A 24998-nucleotide genomic window follows, 5' to 3' on the forward strand; every position below is an offset into this window, starting at 1 on the left:
CTGCTCAGCATACCAATCCCGGCACGTGGGAGGCAGAGGCAGGTGGGTCTCTGTGAGTTTGAGGCCAGACGGGTCTACATAGCAAATTCTATGCCAAAGTCAGCCAGAGCTACATAGATAATGTTTTATAAGACAAAAACAACAAAAAAAAGAAACAAAAAAACCCCACAAAAGTATCGCCCCATAAGGTATTTATGTAACTGAATCTAATGCCTCCAAAATGGTGCTCTTTCTTCCAGAGCATAAAGATGTTTGGCACAAATACTTTCTCAACTTGGGACCACATTTTTCAGATGAACTCTGCATCGACATCTGGCCATAAAGACATTTTTTTTTTTTTTTTTGCGATGAGCTACAGGAGGAGTTGATGCCTTCGTTTCAAAACTGGTGACCTAGAAGCAGATGCGCCCTTCTCACCATTTTTCATTTGATGGGGTAGACACAGAGGTGTTCCAGGGGCTGCCCTAGCATCCAGAGGATGGGGAACAACAGATGGAGGCTTTTGCAACTCGGAATCATGAATTGGTAGAGAGCTCCCTACTCACTGGGGGATTTCTCATGGGATCAAGCAGCAACCATCACAGGATTGTTATTTCACAGAGCAGAATGCTAGCTACATGAGTTAGCAAGCCATAACACACATGGGAACACACTGAAAATGTCTACAGACCAAATATTGTTGAAGGAAATTAATTGATGTCAGTTACTATTTTATATTTAAAGGAATACAAATAATTTATATTTATAAAAACCTAATGTGTGTACCATTTGTTTTTGTTTTTTCAAACTGGCTTTAGGGAATCTGAACACAGCATTTTTTTTTTTTGTCTCAGGCTCCACTCACTCAAGCGAGCCTGCACCTGCAGACACCTCTGACCCTAAGCACTCAAATGCTAATAAAGGGTAGAGTCTATCTAGCACATTATGAATAATATTTTTGAAAATATTTTCTTTCCAGCATGCATCAAACAAACAAAACAGTAGTATGTTACATTAGCAAAAAGATTAGTAGCTACCTGTAAAGTTAGAGAGAGGGTTTGGGTGAGATGTGGAAGGATTATTTCATTTGTAGCATCTGTTAATTGAGTTTGGGTCATGTAAATGTGCCTACAATTGGCAGTGTAGGAGCTGGGCTGTCCAGATATGTCCTCCACATATCTGTCTCCATTCAGTATTCCTTCCCCAAAGCCAGATTTATTGATGCCATAAGAGAACGGAGATAGGGTGTATGGAGCTTCTACTTATAGCCTGCTGCTGTTCTTATGTTGTCCATGCAATTTACACAGTAACTTTGGAATTGTGAGATTTAATAGATACCTCTCTGCTGTGGGACAATGGTCTGTACTGTGTGTGGAATCCCACAGACACAGCTGCCTCCCTCATCAGCAGGGAGCTGAAAAACTCAGGATAGAATCCAGAATACCACGGGAGAGGTTTTCCTACCACTGGGCAATGAGACAACATTCGAATTCCAGAATCAAGACTGTTTGAGCAAGGGATGCTACATGGGTGTTAGGGAATGAAGGATCAGGGTAGGGGAACTTTTCTTTTTATATATCATCTCTTTTCATTTCCTTGTATTCTCTTATCTTTCTCTAGCAGGCAGCCAGAGGGAAGCTCCTAAGTCACAATGGTGGTGGTTCAGAGTGCTAGTAAAAGACACAAGGTCGTGGGGGGATGGCTGGAACTTTCTTAGGTGGACCATCAAGGACAGAGGTATCACAAAACCAAGGTCCCCATTTTTCCTTTTCCCAGTTTTGAAGCTTAACAGCCACAAGCAGCAGAGAAGAGGAGAAATATGGGTCTGGCAGTAGCTGCCCAAAGTTGGGAGCTCCCAACTATGCCCCATCAGTTAGGTCAGAGAACCTGGGGATGCTGGGAAAACAATAACATCTAATATTGCCACCTCTCTTCTACACCCCATCTTTTGTGGCTGTCTTAGTTTGATTTCTATTGCTCTGATAAAACTCATGATTAAAAACTACGGACCCAGGTCATGGTCCGTTGGGGGAAATCAAGGCAGGAGCTGAAGCAGGACAGGAACTGAAGTAGGTTAAGAACTCAAGCAGGGCAGGAACCTGGAGGTAGAAACTGAAGAAGAAGCCACTGAAGAATGTTGCTTAATGCCTTGCTCCCTTTGTTCCTCAAGACTTGCTTAGCCTTCCTGTGTGTATATGTGTTTGAGACTTCTTAAACAACCGTAACTTTCTATCCTGGGGGTGGCATTGCCCACAGTGAGCTGGGCTCTCTCACATCAACCCTCAATCAATAAAGTACTCCACTTCCCGGCTACAGGCCATTCTGATTGAAGGTAATTCTTTAACTGAGATTTACTCTTCCTAGATGATATATAAGTGGGTCATGTCGACAACAAACCAACCTACACAGTGTCTTCGGGCATCTTCCTTTCCTGAGCCCTTTTTCCCAGCGTCACTTGCCCCAGCCATACCACTCCACACACACTCTGGTCTTCCTTCCAGACAATTCTTGAATCTCAGTCCCTGAGACACAAAGCTTCTTAAAGCCAGTCATTATCTCCCTTGACAATCAGCTTGAGAGCTCCTTGAGAATTCCTAAGCTAAAATGACACAGCAGTCCCAGAGACTGGAGTCTGATGACTGCTTTTATGAAATCAGCTTTTAAACCGTCGTCTAATCTTCTACCCAGGCGCGCTCCAGCTCTCCAGCTTCTCTTGTTGGCAGTTTTCTGCTAAGGCTGGGGGGGGGGTGACATTTCTGTTTTGGTCTATGGTCTCATGACTTAAATAATGAATGTGTTAACGTGGATTTAGTGTCACGTACATGATATCAAACCTGTGCATTGCTTGCATTTTGAAAGGGAACTGGGAGTATGGCATTATGCAATTGAAGATGCACATGCATTAAGAGATGTATCTACAGTCAGAAATTCCTTTCCTCCCAGGGAAACCCCTGACACAAAGGCTAACTTATCAGGTCCTCTGTCTCCTGTCACCTGTATCACCCACTGTTCAGCCAGCAGATATTATTGAGCACTAAATGCAGATGTGACACTATTTCCAAAACAGAAAAGACAGAAATTCCTGGCCTTACAGAGTCTACTTACTAGTAAGAGGGAATGAAATTGCCATAGTGAAAGAGAAATTTGTGAAGATGGTCCCTGACATCTGACACTTTGACTTTCAAGTTTTTTCAATTTTATGAATTTTAAAAAGAAATATTCAGGGCCAGAGAGATGGCTCAGTGGTTAAGAGTCCCTGCTGCTTCTGCCAAGGACCTGGGTTGTGTTTCTAGCAATTTCCTAGCACCTATATGACAAGTTACAGCCATCCATATCTCTAGACTCTAAGAGGAGGCAAGGTCCACTTAGCTCCAAAATAATAATACAGGAACTGTATTAAATAAATCACTGCTTGGCCCATTAACTCTAGCTTCTTATTGGCTGACTCTGACATATTAACTTAACCCATTTCTTTTAATCTGTGTATCACCACGTGGCTGGCTGTGGCTTACTGGCTAAAGTTCCATCTGGCTCTGGTGGGGCTACATGGCTTCTCTCTAACTCCGCCTCCTTTCTCCCAGCATTCAGTTTAGTTTTCCTCAACTAGCTAAGTTCTGCCCTGCTATAAGTCCAAAGCAGTTCCTTTATTAATTAACCAATTGTATTCACAGCATACAGAGGGGACTCCCACATCACCAGGCATCTGATACCCTTTTCTGACCTTCATTAAAACCAGGCATGAATATGGCACACAGATATTTATGCAGGCAAGACACTCATGCACATATCATATATATTAGAAAGTGATATGTATTCAGTAGACCCAATACTTTGAGGCTGAGGAGTGTGGCACATAACTTCAATTCTAGAACCTGGGAACAGGGAGCAGGGCATTATGAGTTCAAGGTCAGCCTGAACTGTGTAGCAAGAGTATCTAAAAAATAGGTAAATTAATAAATGTAATTTGAGTTTTGAATTTGGGTCTTTTCTCAAGCTGGTAGTACTTAATGCAGTCTCTTCCTGTGGTGTTGGCCAGTCACAATAAGCTCCTTTTCTCATTGGTCACACCCTACAGTGTGCTTTGGGGCTGGGCTGTGATATTCCCTGGGCTGAGTTTGTTTGGGTATGCAAGGAGTTTGATAAGGAAGACAGGTTCTCAAGAGGTATCTTAAAACTTTCTGATGCAGGCCTTTGAGCAGGCCACCCTCCAAACGTTGTGTCCACTTAGTTAACCATGAACTGGAAAAGCAGCTAGGGGCTTTTGATTGTTATAGATGAACCACCGGCAGCTGCTTTGAACTGACTGCTCCTAGGTAAACCAGTGATGAGGGCATGGCTGTATACTTCTCGTAACAAAACACTCCTAAGTGTAGGGTCTGCGGGACAGCCTTCAGCAAATTGCAGAATTAGAAACCAACACTTAATAGGACATTGTTAATTAGCTTTTCCTGTTTGCCCCAAAGATCAAGCCTGGACGTTGTTCGTGTGGGCCTGTTTTTATACACAGAGCCTGTTACTCAGACTCTCCTTTAACCCTCAATAAACAGCTACCAGGAACAGAATCCTAGAGAGTGGGTCTGTGTTCCTTTCCCTCTTTATCGCTCTTGGCTTCTGCACCATGCCCTATCCTCTTGAGTACTTCTGTTTCATTAAAGCTTGTTTAACCTTCCTGCCTCTGCTTATCTTTGCTGGGGAGATGTCCTAACCTGAGGGACCCTTGTTCAGGGACCAAGGTGGTGCTCTAATTTTCAGTAACAGGCAAGACGAAAGTTAAGACATCCCTATAGTTTGTGAGGAGGCCATTTGTGCCCCGGGAAGGGGGACATTGGAGTATAGTTTAGAAAGGGCACTAGGTGTGTGGGAGGAGGGATGGATATTTAAATCAGACATCTGAGTTGGCCTCACTGAGATGGTGGCAGGTAGACAGTGCATCTGTTGTCATGACTGTCTCCATTTTTGATATGGAGTCTCTGAGAGCTGTCAGGTCTCTCTCTTCCGTTTCATTTTCTACACCACAGGTGGCTGGTTAGTGGCATCAGGGAGACATTGAAATCACTCAAGCTCCAGCCACACTTTCATGGACTGAGATCATGCAGCCTGTGCCTTTAACAGGACCACAGTGCTTCCTTGGATGTCCTGTTTTTGACACTGAAGTTCTGCATCAGTTTGGGGGAAGGAAAACCAACACCCCCACTCTTCTTGCCAAGTCTACCAGGAAGCCCTGATCTCAAAGAAATCCCAAAACTTCAACTTCAATCCTGTCCATCCTGGTTGTTCAGCCGAATGTCACTTTGTAGCCCTTGAGTTCATTGTGATGGTAAAGTTGAGATGCATATTGAGACAGCTGAATTTGTAGAGTTATAAGAGCAGTTTCAAAGATCCCAACTACCCTGTGTCCATCCTTTTCCCATTTAAGAAACAACCTTTTTTCCCAAGGTCATTGTCCTCTTCTGTAACATGTTCATTTCTTGTACATCTTAAACATTTAGATGGGCAGGTCTCTTTTTGCACTGACTTCGGTTCCAACAAGCTGAGATTAAAACCTTGCCACTGAGCTTGGGGCCAGCTTTGAGAACGTTGTTTTCTTATTGCATCCCTCATCTCCTATTCATCTTTAATTCCGCAAAAGCTGCTCTTGCCAAGGTCATCAGTGGCCTTAACATGATTCCCTGCAATAGCCCGTTCTCTGAATGGCTGCCTTCACAGTAGCCTCAGTGGCGCTGACTTCTGCCTCTGTCTAGACATGTTCATTCAGAGCTCAGAATTGTACATCCGGCTGCTGGTGTCTTCCCACCATCAGTTCCCTGCTGACAATTCGGTTCCCTAAGTTCCAGGTAAGAGCAGCAAAATGTTCTCAAAAGAAAGACGGCATTAGCTAGTACCAACCCCTTTGCTAAGTTTTGACAAGAGCTGTCAACATTTTTAGCTTTTCTTTCTGGATTTTATTCTTTATCTACTCTGAGAACCGTAGGAGCAATTGAGAGGTGCATTTTCCACACTCCAATATGAAGCACATATTTTAACATTAGGTATTGTATTTTCACATGGTATCTAGTTATCTGTATAGCTCTTAACACTTTAAAATAAATTTTATTTTAAACAGACCTAAAAATTAAATCATTTTATTTATACTTTGTGAATGCTGTTCTTTCCTTTTATGCTTAATGTTTTAAAATTAAGTGAAGAAAATTCTGCATGTGTACAAAATATATTGAAATATATTTTACACACAGATGCATGCAGGCATAAACATGTGAAATTTTGAGGTCAGTTCTGTATCATGACTCTGTGAACTGTTGGTTTAGATTGATTACTACAGAAGCATCATTCTACAAACATCAGACTAACCATCGAGTTCACCAATTTGTGCTCACATAGCAACTTCTCTTAAGGCCCCTGAAGCTCTGCACAGATGGGGTAAAAAGTCAACTCTAATTTCTGATCAACCAGGCAAAAGAGCTTTCCATCTACTGGGCTAAACTTAGGTATAATGACATGAGTCAAAGCAGATGAAAGTGCTTTCTATGGACATAAAGCTCTGTGAGATATTAGCGGTTTTGATCTGGCTTAGCCTATTGTGTATTATGCAATCAGTGTGAGGGGTGATGGAACCGCAAGCCAGCAAAACAATTGTCAATGCCCCTATTGACTCATTTGTTTAGACACTTGGGCGCCAGCTGGTGGCTCTGGGTTGGAATTTTTAGGAGGTGGAGCTTTGTCAGAGGAAGTGAGTCTCTGGGGTTGGGCCTCGATGTTATACACTGGAGATTGCTAGGTGGCAGAACCTACACGCTAAGCCAACTTCTGGAGTTGGTCTATCCAGGAAGTTTTGTTATCAGCTAAGGTCCGTTGCCACTATTGCGTATTGACTATAATGGCTGGACTGAATCCCTGCATCAGCTGTAGGTACCAGACTGAGAGGAGCAACTCTAGACCTCGTGAGAATGTGTCTCCCATGTGGAGATGACACACTTTGAGAGGAAACAATAGATAGCTGTGAGCTACCTACCTTGTGGGGGTGGTGACTGAGTTCTATACATAAATCTAAGGCTAGGCGCAGATATTTGAATGGCCCCTTACACCACAGCAACCCTGGTTCTACTCTTCCTCCTCCTCCTTTCCTTCTGTTTACTCTCATAACATAGAATCGTATATTATCAGGTGTGATGATTAATATTGATTGCCAACTTGACATGTTCTAGAATCTCTTGAAAGGCAAGTCTCCAGGAGTACCTGGTAGTGATTATTTAGACCAGGATAGCGGAGGTGGGAGCGAGGCTCTGTTCTGCGGGCTGGGGTCACAGACTGCACGGAAAGGAGCAGATGAGTGAGGAGCCACCCCTCTCAGCATCCTTGCTCTTGGTGCCACATGACCAGCTGCCTCAGGTTCCTGATGACACGACTTTCCTGACTTGATGGCTTCTGCCCTTGAACTCAAATGTGTTTGTCCCTTAAATATGTTTTTACTGAGTTACTTTACCACAGCACTGGGGAGAGTAACTAATACAGAAAGCACTGAAAATGAAAAGTGGAATTGCTTGCATGAGGCATTGATGGAGACAGTAGTGAGGGCCGAAGCAGGGAACCGCTTACTTGACAGGAAACAGAGCATCTGTGCCTGATCCTGCTCTGCCTCAGTTAGCTCTGCAAAGGCAGGAAGGATGTGCAGTCCCTCCAGCCCAATCCCCTTGCAGGAATGATGAGACTGAAAATCAAGAGTCTTGAAAGGCTCTCCTACTGCTCGGATCCCACCTTGACGAAGTAATATTAATTCCACAATTTTATATTCTCGTCTTCAGTTCCACCTGCTTGCTGACCTCAAGAATGCGACCCATTAACTCTGGAATAAAAAAGAGCTTAGCATTTCAGTTTTCCCTTTCATTTGCAGTGAAATAAAGTGCTGGGAGGGTTTTGTCAGTTCATATTGGCAGTGACGTGGGACAGCCCCATCCGTGTGGAGGAAAGACAGGCTGCTGGCTTTTCCCTATATGGCTGTACTCACTTTTTCTCAAAACGAGGGTCAAGGGGACCTCATGTTTGTTTTTAAAAAAAACAACTTTTTTCCTCTGTCTAAATCAAAGTACGTACGAATATTTTCATTCTCACCCATTCTCCTAAATAACATGAGCCGTGGGCCATGGGCGCCCTAGGTGAACTTTGGAACTGAGCAGTTTGCAGGTGTCTAGCCAGCCTTACTTCAGGCTCTCCAACTTCAAAATCCCTGTTTGCCTGCTCTGAAACCCGGTAACTTTCCGTCCCTTGGTCTCCAGTCTCTACGTAACTGTGCCTTATGGGCAAAGGCTTCTTATGTAGAATCGTAACTTTGCACATTCAATGCAGCTTGAATAAGACCCAAGACTGAATGGAAAATTCAGATGGTACAACGCAAATGAGTTCCCCACGCTAGGCAATGCCATTTTTTTGAATTACTACAATTTCCCCAAAACCTTGGTATTTTTGGCACATTTTGAAATAGTTGGAAACAATCTAACATCGCAATATGGTCATTCATCTTCTGTTCTTCCCATAAGCAAATCTTGAATTCCTTGTCTCCATCGTCATAGCAGACACCTGGCTCTGAAAGGCAGGTATCTGCCTTGAGATTCAGCATGTCCTGTAGACAGGATAAAGAGAGATAATTTGTGGACTTGCAGGTGACCTAATACATCAGAATCAGAGTATGCTGGCAGACACTAATCTGAATTAATAGGTCGCTCTTCCTATGACTTTACAGGACAGCTGAGTTTCAGGGCCTTTGATCTAGAGTTGGGATTGATGCACTGTCACCAGAGGCCAAATTTGGCGTGATTTTAATAATAAATTATTAATAGAACACGATTTGTTTTTATATTGTCTAGAGTTGCAACAGAAACTGTCTGACTCAGAGAGCCTAAAATATTTACTTCCTGGCCCTTGATAGAAAACCTTTGCCAGCCCTGATCTCATACAGAGGAGGTGGTGAGGACTTGATCCTTGGTGCCAGCCATGTGGCTGACTGCTTTTGTCTCCACCTCCTGGTGTCTAACCTGGGATTATATAGTCAGTCTGTGTTTCAGTGTGCTCGTCTGTAAGGTGGTGACAGGTACAGGATCTATGACAGCCAGTCAATGTGAAGGGTTAGCCCTGTAGACCTTTGCATCGTAGCCTGGCCACTGGAGAATACTCCATATGTATTTGCTACCAATAAATGAAAGACACAGTGCATCTACACTTCAGTGGTATAGCTGTCACCCTCTGCAATCCATACCTTCATTGATCCAGCCCCACCGCTGAGCAAATTCCACATTCTATCTGTGCAGTTTTGGGGGTTCCAAGGAATAGAAGGAAACTTGCTCCAAGCAGTGAGTGGAGCAATATTCCTTATGGCAGACCTTGGAAGGCACAACTGGATTTTTCGTTACTGCTCAAGATCCTCGTACAGGACTCCAGGGTATGTTGGGATGACAGGATTCCCTCTGGGCAGTTTCTGGGAAAATAAACATTACTGAGATTTTTCCACTGGCATGGTCAGACAACCAGCTGGGGAGCTAGGATAGAGACATGTGAGCAATGGTCAGGAAGCCTTAGTGCTTGCTACCCAATGGGAAATCCTTTCTTATCCATACCCCTGACCCCTAGAGCTCTCTGAGTACCGCTGTGGGAGTCTGTAAGTTGCCATCCTGGAAGAGAGCCTCCTGCTGAAGCAGGAGGATTCAGTTTGAGCCTGGTATCCAGGTTCACTTCTCAACTACCGTGATAAACCCCACACCAAAAACCAGCTTGGACAGGGAAGGGTTTATTTGGCTCACACGTCCTGCCACAGCCCATCACTGCTTGGAGTCAGGGCAAGAACCATGGGGAAAAACTGCTTATGGGCTTGCTTTTTATTCTTCTGTTCGGCTAGCTTCCTTATAGAACCTAGGACCCCTTGCTTAGGGTCACCATAACCGCAGGAGGCTAAGCACTTTGATCAGGTACAACCAAGAAATGCCTCTATCCAACCCAATAGAGGCAATTGTTCAACAAGGTTCCCTCTTTCCGTGTTTGCCAAGTTGACAGCCAAGAATCGCTGTTACAACAGGCTCTTGTCTCAGTTTAAAAAAGAGAGAAATAAAAAAGTGAAATCTGATCCAAATATAAAGAAGAGGTGTGGTGTGATGTGTGTGTATGTATGTATGTATGCATGTGTGTATGTATGTGCATGTATGTGTATTTATATGTGTGTTTATGTATGTGTGTGTATGCATGTGTGTATGTGTATTTGTAAGTGTGTTTATGTGTGTGTGTGTGTGTAAGAGGAAAATAAGGAGCAAGAGAAAGAAAGATGGAGGGAGGAAAATATGAATGTAGATATCCCCTACAGAAATAAATCTAAACATTTGCAGAGAATATTATTAATACACATAACGTTTAAGTCAATTGATAAAGTCAATATTTTCATGAGTCTCTGAACAAAGGGGCAAGTATGAGAAGCCTCCTGGATTGTGTAAGAGTCTTGATAGGAAGCCTGTGTCAGCGCAGCCTGGGTGGGATGAGACTCTCTGCAGGAAGAGTTCTGAACACTGCAGGAGAATCCTAGAGATGGGCAAGAGGACAACTGGGCACTGCCATCTTTGTCCTCTCAGTACCGACAGCACCATACATGATAGTTGATGTTGTATCCATTTTTAAAGTATTGTTTAATCTCAGAGACTTTTATACACGTATATAATGAAATATGATCATATATACCCCCATTTCTTCCCTTTGACTCCCCCTGCACTCATACTCAACACCCCACACCAACTTCATGTCTTTTTCCTTATTCATTGTTTATCTTTCTGTTATTGAAATTAGATTTTTTTCATCTGATTAGGTTTTCCCCTCCCTCTTTCCTCCCAGTTCCTCCCCTCTTCCTTACCATTTCTGTCTCTCATTAGAAAATGAAGAGGCTTCAAAGGGATACTAAAAAAATGAAATACAATAAGATGAAACAAAATCTAGTGCTTTGGAATAGGACTAAACAAGCAGACAGAAGGAAAGGGTCTTAAGAAAAGACAAAGAAACAGATAAATATACAGAGACGCATTACTTCACAATTCAGGAATCACATAAAAACTTAAAATAAGAAGTTATAATACATGAACCTGCACAATAAGAATAAATAAATAAATAAGATAGAAATAAAATAAAAAACCTTGACATTATGACACAAGGAACCTCAAAAATGCCGTTGTATTTGCTTTCTGTTGGCCATCAAACATCTTGGGATTGGTCCTATCCTTAAGAGTAGTTTGTTTTCCCAGGGAGACTCCCTTGTAGAAAATTAAGTTTTCATTTGTGAGTTGTTCTTCTCAGTGGGAGACTGCTTCTGGTTAGGGCTTGTGACCACATCTCTCAGCTCTAAGACCCCATCTAGTACAGACCTGGGAAAGTGATGGTTTCTTTGAACAGGTATGGTTGTCAGATTCTGAAATCACAGGTCTGGGCCCCGATCTGTCGAGACTGACTCAATATGTACAAAGACAGCCATGACTTTTGAAGTTTGGAAAGGTCTCCAGCTACTTCTAATCAGTCCAATCAGTGAAGGTTTATCACTATCTCTGCCAAGGAAGCACTGGAGATGAATGTCAAATTCCATTGTATGCTTGTTAGCGTTTACTGTGTTGAGACCTGTAGGTGCAGGCTGGTATAGTAACAAGGATATATAGTTTGGAACTAGAATCAGATCCTTCTGTATTCCTTGTGTTATTGGTTTACTTCACAGGGATCTTTTTTTTTCACCTCTGAATCACACACTCAAAACTATAAAATGATTTTGTCTATGGCTAACTTCATATGACTGCATATGAATTCCACTATATAGCTATAGTCACTGAAGCTTTCTCTTTGAGATCAAAAGTCAGCACTGATCCTGTATCTGAGATGTTCATCTTCTGCCCGTAGATATCACTCTCAACAAACACAAATGTTCCTTTTTAATCCCATTACCACAGACAGACCTTGGAATACCAGGCTCCCATGACAATGGTTCGTAGATCTCAGCTCACACTCCAAGCCATTGACACAGCCACCAGGTTTGTCTCTGGGTATTTAAAAGCTAGTTCGCATTGCATGATGCTCCCAAAAGTACTTCTCACAAACTTCCTCAGTATCCCTGCTCCTCTTGTCTGTTATCTTCTGCCTGGATTCTAGCATCCCATACCTCGCCTGTACTGGAGATGTTCAACCATCTTCTGGTTGAAGTCTATTATCCCCATACCTCTGCCTGTGCTGGAGATGCTTAATGATGCTGGACCGAACCCACCAGGCTGCCGACGGAGTTCATCTGGGGATAAGGACCATGAGTATTCCTGGATCCATGGCGACTCTAGGGCGGCTCCTCGGGAAGTTCCTTTTCCTGATGTGCACCGTGCTTACTCTGTTGTTCCCTTTATCTTTTCATACCTGCTCTCTGCTCCAGACGAAAGCTTTGCTCAGGCCATGTTAGGAAAACGGAAGTCCTCAAGGAATCAGGTATCTATATGTGTCGATAAAGATTCAATCCCCACCTCAGTTGGGTCTCGCCCTGGTCTGCTTTCCCTTGATAATTCTAGGAGGACCCTGCTCCCTCCAAACACAAATCCTGTGGCCTCTTAGCTCAGCAAGGCCTTTGTCCTGGGATTACCGTGTTTTCCTACTACATAGATACTTAGAGTCTGTCCATAGAAGCATTTCAGGCAATGCTAAAACAGTCTTCCAGTGACCCACTTCTAAACTAGCCCTCTGTGCGCATGTCCCTCCAGCTCCTACAGATTCTTACTTTTCTTCGGGAAAAAACGACTTTAATGAGCTTCCTGCACTGACTCTGTGCCTCCTTTCTTCCCATTAACCCTCTTTATTGAATTAGGAAATCTTTTGAGGATTCAGAAAAGGGCGCTAATCTAATGAGTGTCCACCCAAACTGCCCTGTTTGATCTTAACATTTCAGTATGCGCACTATTCCTTATTTCTCTATCAATGGAAGAACAAGATCACATCTACAATTGGTGGCCTTTGTTTAGCGCTCTACAGTCTTTCCTCTCTTCCGAACAGGAAGTCATGGATTTAGCATTCATGTCTGGGCCTTTTGACTACTGTGCACGTGTCCATACATTGTTTAGGTAAGTTATTTAGTTTTAGGGGTTAGTTTTTATTTATTAATAAACCAACAGTAGTTTTCCTGTACCCCTTGTCCAATGGATATATTGAAATGTGCATTTTCAACTTTACAAGAGTACCCAAAATGCCTTTCAGAGTGATTATAACAATTCACACTTCCAGAGTCATTTTTGCCAGTGTCTGATATTAGTTTTTGCTGCCAGACTTCTTAACTGTAGCCAGTCTGACTGGTATTTAATGGCTCCTTATTTTGGTTGGCTTTTGTGATTTGGCTAAGGGGGGGGCATGATACTATGGTGCTTATTAGCCATTGAATATCTGTTCTATTTGTACATTTTTTGCACTTAGTTCTTCCTCAGTGGGACAATTGGAGATTGCGAATATACACTGCCTATCCCCTTTGTTGCTTGTGTGCACGCAAAGTCCCCCAGAGCCAGGGCTTGCTTTTAAGTCGTGTATCCTTGCATGGACATTCTAAACTTTAATGTGGTTTGCTGCGCTGGTTTTTCTTTTTGGCTGCTCTTTGTATCTTATTTTAAGAACTCCTTTCCTAGCCAGAGGTCATGTGGATAGCCACTTATGTATTTCTTAAGTGTTTTTACTGTTTTGTTTTAATTTTTGCTTTCATCTACTTTGAAGCAGTTTGAGTGAATGGCCTGAAGGAAGTGACTCAGCCAACACTTCTACACCTGGAGGGTCAAGCGCCTTAGACTCTGGTTGAGTTCCTGCTCTCCCGGACAAGCTACCTGTCACCTGTGTTAAAAAATGCCCACCTTGGCCGACTGTTCATAGATTCTCTGCTACAAAGTTGTTCTCTTTGTTGACTCCTGGGCTGATATTTCAGTCTATGTAACTGTATAAACACGGCTGAATAGCTTGCACCAACCTTAGTCCTCTTCAGGTGAAGTTTTTCTCTTTATTGGATTTCACTTTTGCTTTATTTAATAATTACAGGTCTTCTTCAGTTCCATGGAGACGGTTGACTGGGGGTTCAGAATTTTGTGAAATGATGAAAGTGGGAAGTGTTCAGGATACAACATTCTACGTGGTTCCTGCACCAGCTCACGCAGGCCCTGTTGAGGCTTCTTAAATTTCCTTGCTGACGAAGTCTTTCCAACTGTTCTCTTTGTTCTAAGAATCTGTTCATTTTCCTAAGGGTTCTTCCTTACGATCAGTGAATCTGCAGCTAAATGTTCACACTACTCTTTAAAATCAGTATTTCGGAGTTGAAGAATAGAATCCAGAAGAAAGATCTTTTGCTTAATTTTTGAAATTCTTTTATAAAGAAACGACTAATGGTGAGTGGAAAACGTCTTTCTTTCTTCCACAGACTACACAGAGGGACCCAGTCTGAGACGTTCCCTGACCGTCACTTAGGATCATATTTCATGGTCAATTTTGTGAATGTTACACATTGATCTGGGTTGTCATTCCTTCTTCAGTACTTAGATGCCACATTATTCTAGGAAGCTAGGTAGGTTGCCAGCGGCTTTCCTGTTGTGTAAGGCTGTCTTAAAAAATAAAACAAATTTTTATAGGTTGTATCTTTGCAGTCTATTAACCTGTACAATCTGTTCCACTAACGTGATACAAAGTTTCACATGTCCATCTTGCTCTGTTCTTTCTCTGGTGTACAGATACTGAGTCTGGTTCTGCTTTCTCATGGGTCTGTATCACATTTCCCTAGGGTGCTTGAGCTGCACCGTAGATGCTTCACGTGCTGCTTTTCCACCTGGACAAAACGTTGGTAGAACTCTGGATGGTAAGCTCATCGACCTCTGCTGAATTGTGTCCCTATCTTAATGCTCTGTAGACTGCAGAATGTCAGGACAACAACGAACTCCTGATGGTATTAGTCTACTGTTAGAAATGAACATCATAATCCCAAACAGGGCAGGAGTTGGCATTTTTGTGGTTCTTCCTTCAAACAGGTCAGAGTAAGGCTCTGGTGTTGTTAAAGTGCATCTGAGCGTCTGCAGCACTGTGCAGTAAAAGCTGCTGAAGTTGGGAACGCTGGTGGAAAGGATGGAGCCGAGTCCTGGGGATCATGGTTAGGGATGACGGTTCAGACTCCTTGGTAGCCTCCTTCTGGATCTGCATTCTCAGCTCTGATGCAGAGCAGATGGATGAAAGGCAACAGGAAGTGATTCAGGGCCTTGTGTTTGTTGCCTTTTTCACCATCATGCCCAAACCAGAGAGAGAATTTAAAGAGGAAAGATTTTGCTAGTAGTATGGGAGGTTTCAGTCTCTCACCCTGAGGAGGACAAGGCAGAAGAGCTCACACATGCTGTCTGTGGGGAGGACATGGCAGAAGAGCTCACACCATGCTGTCTGTGGGGAGGAGGACATGGCAGAAGAGCTCACACCATGCTGTCTGGGGAGGGGGACAAGGCAGAAGAGCTCACACCATGCTGTCTGGGGAGGAGGACAAGGCAGAAGAGCTCACACTATGCTGTCTGGGGAGGGGGACAAGGCAGAAGAGCTCACACCATGCTGTCTGGGGAGGGGGACAAGGCAGAACAGCTCACACCATGCTGTCTGTGGGGAGGACATGGCAGAAGAGCTCACACCATGCTGTCTGGGGAGGGGGACAAGGCAGAAGAGCTCATACCATGCTGTCTGGGGAGGGGGACAAGCAGAAGAGCTCACACCATGCTGTCTGGGGAGGGGGACAAGGCAGAAGAGCTCACACCATGCTGTCTGGGGAGGGGGACAAGGCAGAACAGCTCACACCATGCTGTCTGTGGGGAGGACATGGCAGAAGAGCTCACACCATGCTGTCTGGAGAGGAGGACAAGGCAGAAGAGCTCACACCATGCTGTCTGAGGAGGGGGACAAGCAGAAGAGCTCACACCATGCTGTCTGGGGAGGGAGGACAAGGCAGAAGAGCTCACACCATGCTGTCTGTGGGGAGGACATGGCAGAAGAGCTCACACCATGCTGTCTGTGGAGGACAAGGCAGAACAGCTCACACCATGCTGTCTGTGGGGAGGACATGGCAGAAGAGCTCACACCATGCTGTCTGGAGAGGAGGACAAGGCAGAAGAGCTCACACCATGCTGTCTGGGGAGGGTCTTTGGTTTTTTTTTTTTTTCTTTTTTGCTGTGATAAATACCATGATCAGAAGGGAATTCGGGAAGAAGGATTTACCTCCTATTAGATCTCTAGTTCTGCACTCAGAGAAATGAGGGTGGGAACCCAAGACAGCAAACTTGAGGCAGAAATTTAAGCATCGGCCATGAAGAAATACTGGTTACTGGCTTGCTAGCTCTCTGGCTTCTGTTCAGCTCCCTATATTATATGGTCCAGGACCACCTAACTAGGAATGGTACCACCCACAGTGAGCCTCACACATATGCCCCAGGCCAGTCTGAAGGAGGCAGCACCTCAACTGAGGTGTCTGTCCTCTTCCCAGGCTGCTCTAGTTTTCATCAAGCTGACACAAAAACAAGCTAGTATAGTGGGTCTTCCTCCCTTAGTTCATTTTCCCTGGAAATCCTCCCATAGACTCCCACAGGTCAGCTTTGTTAACCCCCATCGCTTCTCAGCAGTCAGGGTAAAGAACACAGAGCAGCCAGGGGGCCCAGGATTTAAGAGTCGTTTTCACTATCCCCTTTGCTCCCGGCTTACTTCTGGGTACAGACTAAGGTGGGGACTGTAATTCAGCCACCACATTAAGTTCTGAGCAGACTCAGGCTGGAGAGGAAAGGAAAAAAAATCACATCTGGGGGTTTACATCTGCCCAGAACCTCACCCGGCGCTCACCTTGCTGTCCCCAACTGAGTAGCAAGGCTTCATCCAGCTGCAAGAAAGTTTTGTTGTTTGTGTTTGTTTTAAAACCTGTTATTTTGCAATTCAAATAGAATCAGTCTTGTGTCATTAAAGATGATGCTTGGGGAGGGGGGTGATGCTGTTTGAGGAGCAATCACTGCTGTCAGCAGTGCTGTTTGGAGGGAGAGAACCTGACATGCTGAATTAAGGTAGTGATGGAGGGAGTGGGAAGGAAGGTCAGAAATAAGTTTTGACAGAGGACTACAAGAACCCAACAACCTTTATTCCTCCTAATTTGCTTGAGAAGACATGCCCCCCTTTGGTTAATTCTACAAATACCCCTTTTATTGAATTCAAGGTCATTATACTAAATTTAGTTGGCAAATATTGAAATAAACTTGGACAGAGAAATTTGTGCTTCAAAATCTAAATATATTTTTAAAATGTATTTCTGAAAGGATTTATGCCCCCTCGAAGCTCTGTTTCTCAAAGACAGAAGAATGTAGGAGACATTGGCTATTAAGTCAAAATACCTTTTTAAAGTAAGTACAGCCACTCTTTGCTTATAAACACTGGAGACATATGAGTCCCAATGTCAGAAAATAACTCCAAGGAAACTAAGAGGATGCTTTATCTTCCTGCCAGAAACCATCTGCCTTTCCTGTAGATATTCCAAAAATCATTTAAACTTAGCATTTTCCTGCTCCCCATACCATGCTTCTAAAAGACAACTTGAACTGCTTTGAGGGCACAAGCTTTATCTTCAGGAAATTGGGTTGCCAGAAAACATATCTAGAAATCCAGCCACGAGTGTGTGTACTTGGTGTGCGTGTAGCACACACATCTAGAAGGCTTTGATTTCTGGAAATGTAGCAGAAGCAAATCGTGATGCCCTACTGAACGCTTGGGGTATCACTGAACATGTTCAGAAAAAAAAAATAATGGTTGAAGACTAAGTCCTTCCCCTTCCAGAGAGCAAGCATGTCTTCCTGAGGGTTTGTCTGGAAAAACCCTGAATCTATTTACTGCTGTGGCCGGCACTTTAACCAGGCCACATTTTTGAACATGGCTATGAGGTCAAAGAATGCCATGCTTAGTATGGCTTGAATCTGAGAGGTAACTGGAAAGCAGAACTCCCCTGGGGTGGGTGAAGGCAGGTCTCTCTGTCATCCCACAGGAATAACTGAGGACAAAGTCCATTGTCACATCCCTTTGAAGCTGAGGTAGACCCCGGGTAGAAATCAGACTTTGGAGGGGGCCATGCTGGAGGCTCCTCACATACCCTAGCAGAGTGGACCACTGGAACTTCACCTTAAGACCTGAGAATCTGCACTTTATACCATATTCTTTAAAGCCCCTTCTGTATGTGTGTGTGTGTTTATCTGTGTGTGAGTGTGCACGTGTGTGTGCATGTGTGTTTGTGTGTGCATGTGAGTATGTGTTTATGTGTGTATAAGTGAATGAGTGTGTATATGTGAGTGTGTCTGTGAGATGACAGCTTCTAGGCATGTACCATGTTCTTTTAAAACAAATCTAGTCTCCTTAACACCACTCAAAGAACGAGCTTTCTTGGGGCAAAGGAAGCCTAAGGGGGTTCTGGTGAAACCCAGCAGACTAGTGAAAGTTCACACAACTTCTCCAGTTCAAATGCCTTCGTCTGTGAAAACCTCCTCAGGTGGCCATCATGGTGTCATCCATAACTACAACTGTGGACCTTCTGAATCCTAAACACAAATAATCCCGGAGCCGCTCTGAGCAATGCTACAGTGACCTCAAGCTTCCCATCTTTGCATCAGTGTTTAGCTGTGTTAAAGAGGACAGCATTAGCCAGGCAATGGCGGTGCTCGCCTTTAATGCCAGCGCTGGGGAGACAGAGGCAGCTGGATCTCTGTGCTGGAGGCCAGCCTGGATTACAGACTGAATCCAGGACAGCCAGGGCCACACAGAGAAACTCTGTCAAAAAACAAAAACAAAGCATAGGATCTTGGCAAATCTTGGAAACCAGGGTGAAAAATTGTCTAACGGTGACTCTAACAACCCAGCTCATCTGCAGGGACACACGAAATGTAAAGAGGCCAGGATTCCAGGACTGTTTCTATTTTCCTTTTATTCTTTTTTTTTTCTTTTTTTCCCCTTTTATTCTTTAGTAGTCTTATTACATTTTAAAGTCCGCAGGTAGTGAATCTTCCTGGGAAAGCCAGCTGTGGTCCACAGCTGTGTCTTCAGGTCTCTCAGGCCGTGCTCCCTGCAGCTCTCCCTGCTCCGTTCTCCGGCTGTAATCAGGCCCTGGGAGGGGATATAAAGATGATGGGAAATGGCTGCGTTAGTTCAAAGTCATGTACTGCTTGGTATCGCTGAAGAGCGTCCTAGGTGAGTCAGGAAATGGATGGCGTTTTTCAAGTCACATGAATCAGCGCCCCAGAATTCATCATTTTCACCAGCTGTGTCATTTCCCAGCATTCCTCAGTTTTGACCCTGTACACAAGGCTCACCCGAAGCCCGAAGTAGTTGAGTAGGGGTGGGGTGGGGGGCAGGGAAGGGAAATAGAGAGAGAGTTTCAGTGTGATGACAACAGAACACCCTTGGTAAAATCATAATCACATTTAGTTTTACAGTATGGTGATTCGGGTACTTTAACAAGAAAGACTTCTTAAAAGGAAAAAAAAATCAAATTTTATTAGAAAAATGAAATGTTTATAAGCACTTTTAAACAATTACATTTTTCAGAGTGCCTACTTGGTGCTGAGTCTCAGGTATTTGGTGTTTAACAACTCCTTTTGCCTTTGCTGCTCCTGACTGACATTTCTGGTGAGCTGGTCAAGCGGCACCAGAAGACACTAGCTCAGACTTTCACAGACTTTCTGCAAGTCTGCGACAACATCGTCCTCAGCTTAGAACCAGTCCACTTTAAACCAAGAAAGCATTCTTAATGAAAATTTGGTTTCTGTCCTCACTTATTAAAGGTTTCTAATTCCGGATCACTGGTGATGAACTCCAGCAGTGGTACAGTATGGCTTGTAAACAGCCAGACTGAACCCGTTTCCTGCCCCAGTGACACAAAGTAGCTTCATTTCGAGGGGGAGAGTCTATGTGATAATCCTCAGGGCTTAGGCCTCCAAGCTAAGATGAGTTTCTTTGCTTGCTTGTGAGTTTATATGAGACAGGGTCCCCCTAGGTGACCCCAAACTGGCCTTAAGCCCCAGCTCTGCTGCCTCAGACACCAGAGCACTGGGCACACAGGCATGATGCACCTCACTTTTTCTTTCTTAAAAAATAATTTATTAAAAAGTGTTAACTGTTTTTAACAGTAGCAGATACGAATTAGCTAAACACACTTGAGTCTTAATTTGTCTTTCTTCACCCTGTTAGGTCCCACCCACCCACACGAAGGCTATAGGGTTCATGCGGAAGGCTGAAGTCCTCCACCGCCAGACCTTGGCCCTTGGCAGGCCTCCTTCTCCCAAGAGCCTCTCAGGCTCCTGTGCCACGTAGGCAAGGGAAGGAGAGTGTTAGCAATGGCTCCAGTTCCCACCCACTTCTGAAGCCGAAGCAAGGCCAGGAAACCCATTGACTTTTCCCTTCAAGACCCAGAAACCAGGAGCTGCCACCGAGAGCGAGAAGCCAGTCAAACAACTGTGAGGGATGCTTCCCAAATAAGCCCCGAAAAGCCATCCAAGTTGGGCCCCTGGTCCCCTCCGTGCCCACAGTTCCAGCCACTGTGCACTCTGGGGGCTCCCACAAAGGCTTTCAAATTAGTTTCACAGAATTCCTTTATCTGAAAGGTGACAGAAACGACAAATTGGGGGCAATTTGTGCTTCTATTGTTCTCCTCTTGAATCTCAGTGGTCCTGGAAGGGGCTGTGACACATTCCAGCTATTACCAGGTCTCCAGTTCGTACAGTGGCACACGGCACACCCTTACAGACCTCTGAACTGCCCCCCCCCCCCCGCACATTTGCAGCTTGCCAATTACCAGGGTGTGAATGTGGCCCCATGAGGGCGACCTTCGGTCCTGCAGCTAAGAGAGTCACTCATGAGGTCCCTTAATGCAAAAACATCCCGAAGCCACTAACAAAGCCCAAGATAGGGAAAAAATAGCCTGAAGACGCTCTCACCCCATCCTATACTGAGGGAAGGGGTCACATGTGGCTACAGGGGTAGGAACCCTAGTTTCCTGGCTCTCTTTATCCTGTGACTTTCCCATTCAACAACCACGTAAGTTGTTTAAAACCCCGTGAGTTGATCACTTCCCTAGAAGGAGAAAAGAACAACTCAAGTCAACAAAACTGCCCTGCCAAGGCGATTTACTTTGCGTTCCAATATAAACTCCGAGAGGCTCAAATATCCTTGCAGACTGGCGAATTAGCCCAGCTGGCTCTGTCCATGAAGAGACCCTCTTCTAATGCAACCTGGGCCACTTGGAGGCCTCTTGCTCTGCTTCCCTGGATGGCAGATTTGTACATTTGTCTGATCTACGCTCTCCAAGTAAGCCAAAACTAGCTGAGAGCCACGTGGGCCCAACTTGCTTGCAAGAATCCGCGGCGAGCCCCTAGTCCCCCGGCCCCCATCCTGCCCCTGGCCTTCTTAGGATGACACGGAAGAACTGAATCTTAAACTTCTACCCTCTCCCCACCCGTGATCCGCCAAAGGGCGCGCACATACCTGGAGCCTAGGCAGGCCTAGTAGAAGCGCCACGTCTCTGATTTGCGTCGAGCTGCCTCCAGCCCTTTATACAGCCCAACCCGCAAAGTAGCCACGTCGGAGCGACTGGACAGGGGGCGGGTAACCTTAGAAGGTCTTGGCGAGTCGAGAAAGAGAGTCCCTAAAATGTCACCATTTGGGTGAACTTGCTCTCGGGAGGCACAAATGGGACTCGTGGGGTGTGGTGACAGCCCCCCGGGGAGTGTTTAGGGGGTCCCATCTCGGGAAGAGGCGGGGCCAGAGGAGGGGCCTGGGCAGGTCAGGGGCGGGTGGGGCGCTCAGCTTGCACCCGGGAGGGGCGGAGAAGGGGAGGTGCGGCGGCGGGGGCGTGGCGAGGGCGGGGCTAGGCGGCCCTGGGCTCCCCGCCCCGAGCTCCGGGCCCGCGCATCCAGCGGGGCTCTACTCGCCGGGAAGGCGGCGCCGGCGCCGGCGACTCACGCTGTGCCCACTCCCGGGTGCTGTGCTCCGGTAGCGGGTGGGCTTCTCAAACCCTGACCGGCCGCGGCCCCTGCAGAGAGGTGGCCTCTGCATCACAGTTTCTCATTGCGGGGACGCTCCAGCACGTGCGACCCTTCTTTGGGGGTGTTCTTACGAGCGGCTACCAAGCAGAGGGCACCCAACTTTGCCACCTTGAGGGTCGCCCTCGCTCAAGGCGAGCTTGCTTGCTCAGCTGCACGACTAGGGACTCCGTCCTCCCGGCGCGCTGCGAGCAGAGGATAGATAGCTCTGGAGAAGTGGCGGGGAGCAGTAGCGGCAGCTGCCTCGATTTCCCTTGCAGCGCGCTGAAGAGGACCCTTGGAGCCCCTCCGGGCCCCGGGCGCTGGATGACTGGCAGGAGGAACGCTCCCCGCATCTGGTGAGCCTGCTCCCCACCGCGTCCCTGGGTGTCGTGGCTGAGACCCTGTGCGGGTGAACTAGACCTGGGGCAACATTGGACTGTCTGTGGGTGGTATAGGTCTCGGTTAGGGTTACTCTGCTGGCAGCTGGGTGGGGACAGCCCGGCAGCCGCGCGAGTAGGAATAGGACCACCGTCAGTGCGGAGGCGGTCGCGGTGGAGGTAGTACACCGGCTGGAAGTTTGTGTCCTAGCCTTTGCCCAGATCCTAGCGTGCGTTGGAAAGGAGTTGGAGTGTCCGGGTGTGCGATCGGACAGTGGGCGAGCCTGAACCTCGGCCAGCACCTCTCAGGTACGCGTGGAGATCTGTGCGCGCACTCCGCGCGAAGCCAGGCTGGCGTGGTGGGAGCTGCAGCCAGCCAGGTCTGGCAATCGGAATCGCCTACCTCACAGCCCTGTGGGCTCGGGGACATTTTCTTGCTCTCGGTATAGGGGCTTTGCGGTGTTCGGGAGAATCCGGGGATAGTGGGGCTAGGACTCAACTCCGCCAGGCTGTTTTGTTGAGGTAGACTAAGGCAGAGGTGGTGAGGCCTGGGGACCCGCTAGCCACTCGCGGAGCCTCTGTGCACTGGCACCTCCGCCTCATGCGTTTCGTCTGGGGTCAGGCGAAGATCCGGGCTCGGGATGTTCGGAGGAACTGTTGGAGGTGTGGGTTAAACCCCCGCGATCACTCCTGGTACTGGGCCTAGCGTTGTTGGGTTCCAGTTCCCCTGGCTTTGGCGGGAAGCGCTTTCGTCTGTCTTTTTGTTGTTGTACCTGGATGCGGTTGCCTGGAGTTGGGCTTTAACTTTCCTGCGCCCTCAGCGTCCAGAGATCCCCGGCAGGGGGCGCCAAGAGCGAGCTTTCTGAGAGGGCGAGAGGGTGCTTCAGAGTCTGTTAGTGTTTCTGTCCTGGGCAGGAGGGTAGGGAATCCTACTAGTGGTAAAACACAGATTTTGCAGTAATTGCACCCCAAAAGGTAGTTTTCTGTTACCGTAGAGAGCTTTCGGTCTACTCAGAAGAAGGGACAGAAAAGTTGGATGGAAGTCCTCTTACTGGAAAGGTCTCTTCGAAGACAAATTCCTACAAACTCCTCTGTTTGCAAATCTTTCTCCTTTGACAACTGGGTTTGACAAGAAGGCAATTGAAATTGCGTGGAAATGTCATAGTTATGTGCAATACGGAGAGGAGGTTCGGTTCCCAAAGAGCTTATTGGTTAAAAGGCAGGGTGTTAAATTATTGCAGCTATTTATTTATATTTATTTTAATATAGCTGTGTGTCCAGGCTTATCTGGGAAGGCTCTGTTGTAACGGCCAAGAATGTGAAGAGCAGAAGTGTTATTAACTACAGAGATCATCTTTTAAAAGGAGACACAGAAAGACAAACTAGACTTTGACAGCAAAGGGTTTTTAATACCCTATTAGAATAGTTGAATTAGCTGCTGATTAATCGCTGTTTTGCCAGAAGGTGAAGCCTGTCCCTGGGAATAAGCAGTTCACAGTTCCACTGAAGGCATAAGTCTTAAGTGGACACCTTCTACTGTAGATCACTGAAGCAACTTTTCTTTCCTGCGTTTACTCCCAACGAAATGTGCGTTTCTTTCTGCCCACTCAAATTTCTTCTGCATGCTTGATTTACATGGAAGAGCGGTTCTACATGGGATTATCTAAGCACAGATTTCCTTTGGCTTGAGTTTGTTTATTGTAAAAGTGTTGGGGACAGTGGCTCCCCGAGATGCTGCCTGTCGTCACAATGTGTGGTCATACGACTGCGAGGTCTGTGAGCTGCTATCCGCTTTTCCACATCTGTAGTCAACACGTGCTTGTCCTCACGGAAGGAGGATGGATGGTGCTCATTATTTTATGCCTTTTAAGATGTCGCTAGCGCTTTTGGGTGTCTTAATGGCAGACAGCTGCGGATCCCTGCTGAGAGCAAAGACTTTAGTCTTCTGGGCCGGAAAGCCTGAATTTGACCAGAGAAGTATTTGAGGTGTTCAGAATTTGGTGAAAATAAACAGGTATTTGTCCCTATTCATGTCTGTCTCAACTTCCTAGCCATGCCTGCAAGAATGAAGCAGAGAAATGTAGACCGCAGAGTAAAACTAGTTGACAATGATACTAAGATAAATATAAGCGTGTTTTTTTTTAGATTACATAATGCTTTATTTTTTTTCCAGTTTTTAATTTATTTATTTATTAAGGATTTCTGCCTCGTCCCCACAACCGCTTCCCATTTCCCTCCCCCTCCCCCGATCAAGTCCCCCCCCCCTCATCTGCTCGAAGAGCAATCAGGGTTCCCTGACCTGTGGGAAGCCCAAGGACTGCCCACCTCTATCCAGGTCTCGTAAGGTGAGCATTCAAACTGCCTAGGCTCCCCCAAAGCCAGTATGTGCAGTAGGATCAAAAACCCACTGCAATTGTTCTTGAATTCTGAGTATTCTTCATTGTCCGCTATGTTCAGCTAGTCCGGATTTATCCCATGCTTTTTCAGACCTAGGCCAGCTGGCCTTGGTGAGATCCCAATAGAACATCCCCATTGTCTTAGTCTTCTTATCAGTATAAGCGTGTTCTTGCAA

At 45.8% G+C, this 24998-nt stretch overlaps 1 protein-coding gene, 1 long non-coding RNA gene and 1 other non-coding gene across 5 annotated transcripts in view; 1 reads left to right on the top strand and 2 right to left on the bottom strand.

Moving 5' to 3' along the window:
• Window positions 1-18990: 18990 nt before the first annotated feature.
• LOC121433703 lies at window positions 18991-21814 on the bottom strand. Its single transcript, XR_005972349.1, has 2 exons — window positions 21511-21814; window positions 18991-19134 (listed from the first exon to the last, which is right to left on the bottom strand). It is a non-coding gene; the product is annotated as an uncharacterized LOC121433703 (long non-coding RNA).
• LOC121433745 lies at window positions 19218-19287 on the bottom strand. The gene has a single exon (XR_005972360.1). It is a non-coding gene; the product is annotated as a small nucleolar RNA SNORD123 (small nucleolar RNA).
• A 133-nt stretch (window positions 21815-21947) lies between the features above and the next one.
• Sema5a (semaphorin 5A) overlaps window positions 21948-24998 on the top strand; it is a 432322-nt gene continuing 429271 nt past the window's right edge. For 2 of the 3 annotated variants that reach the window (XM_041632016.1, XM_041632019.1), the window contains exon 1: window positions 21948-22405. The gene's annotated coding sequence lies outside the window, so the exon portion shown is untranslated. Of the gene's footprint in view, window positions 22406-22573; window positions 22736-24998 lie in introns of those variants that run through there. The other variant, XM_041632017.1, reaches the window with a different exon arrangement.

The sequence above is a fragment of the Microtus oregoni genome, unplaced genomic scaffold (assembly GCF_018167655.1).
Source record: "Microtus oregoni isolate MIOR12 unplaced genomic scaffold, Mior012 000040F_ref0000088, whole genome shotgun sequence".
Taxonomy (NCBI): domain Eukaryota; kingdom Metazoa; phylum Chordata; class Mammalia; order Rodentia; family Cricetidae; genus Microtus; species Microtus oregoni.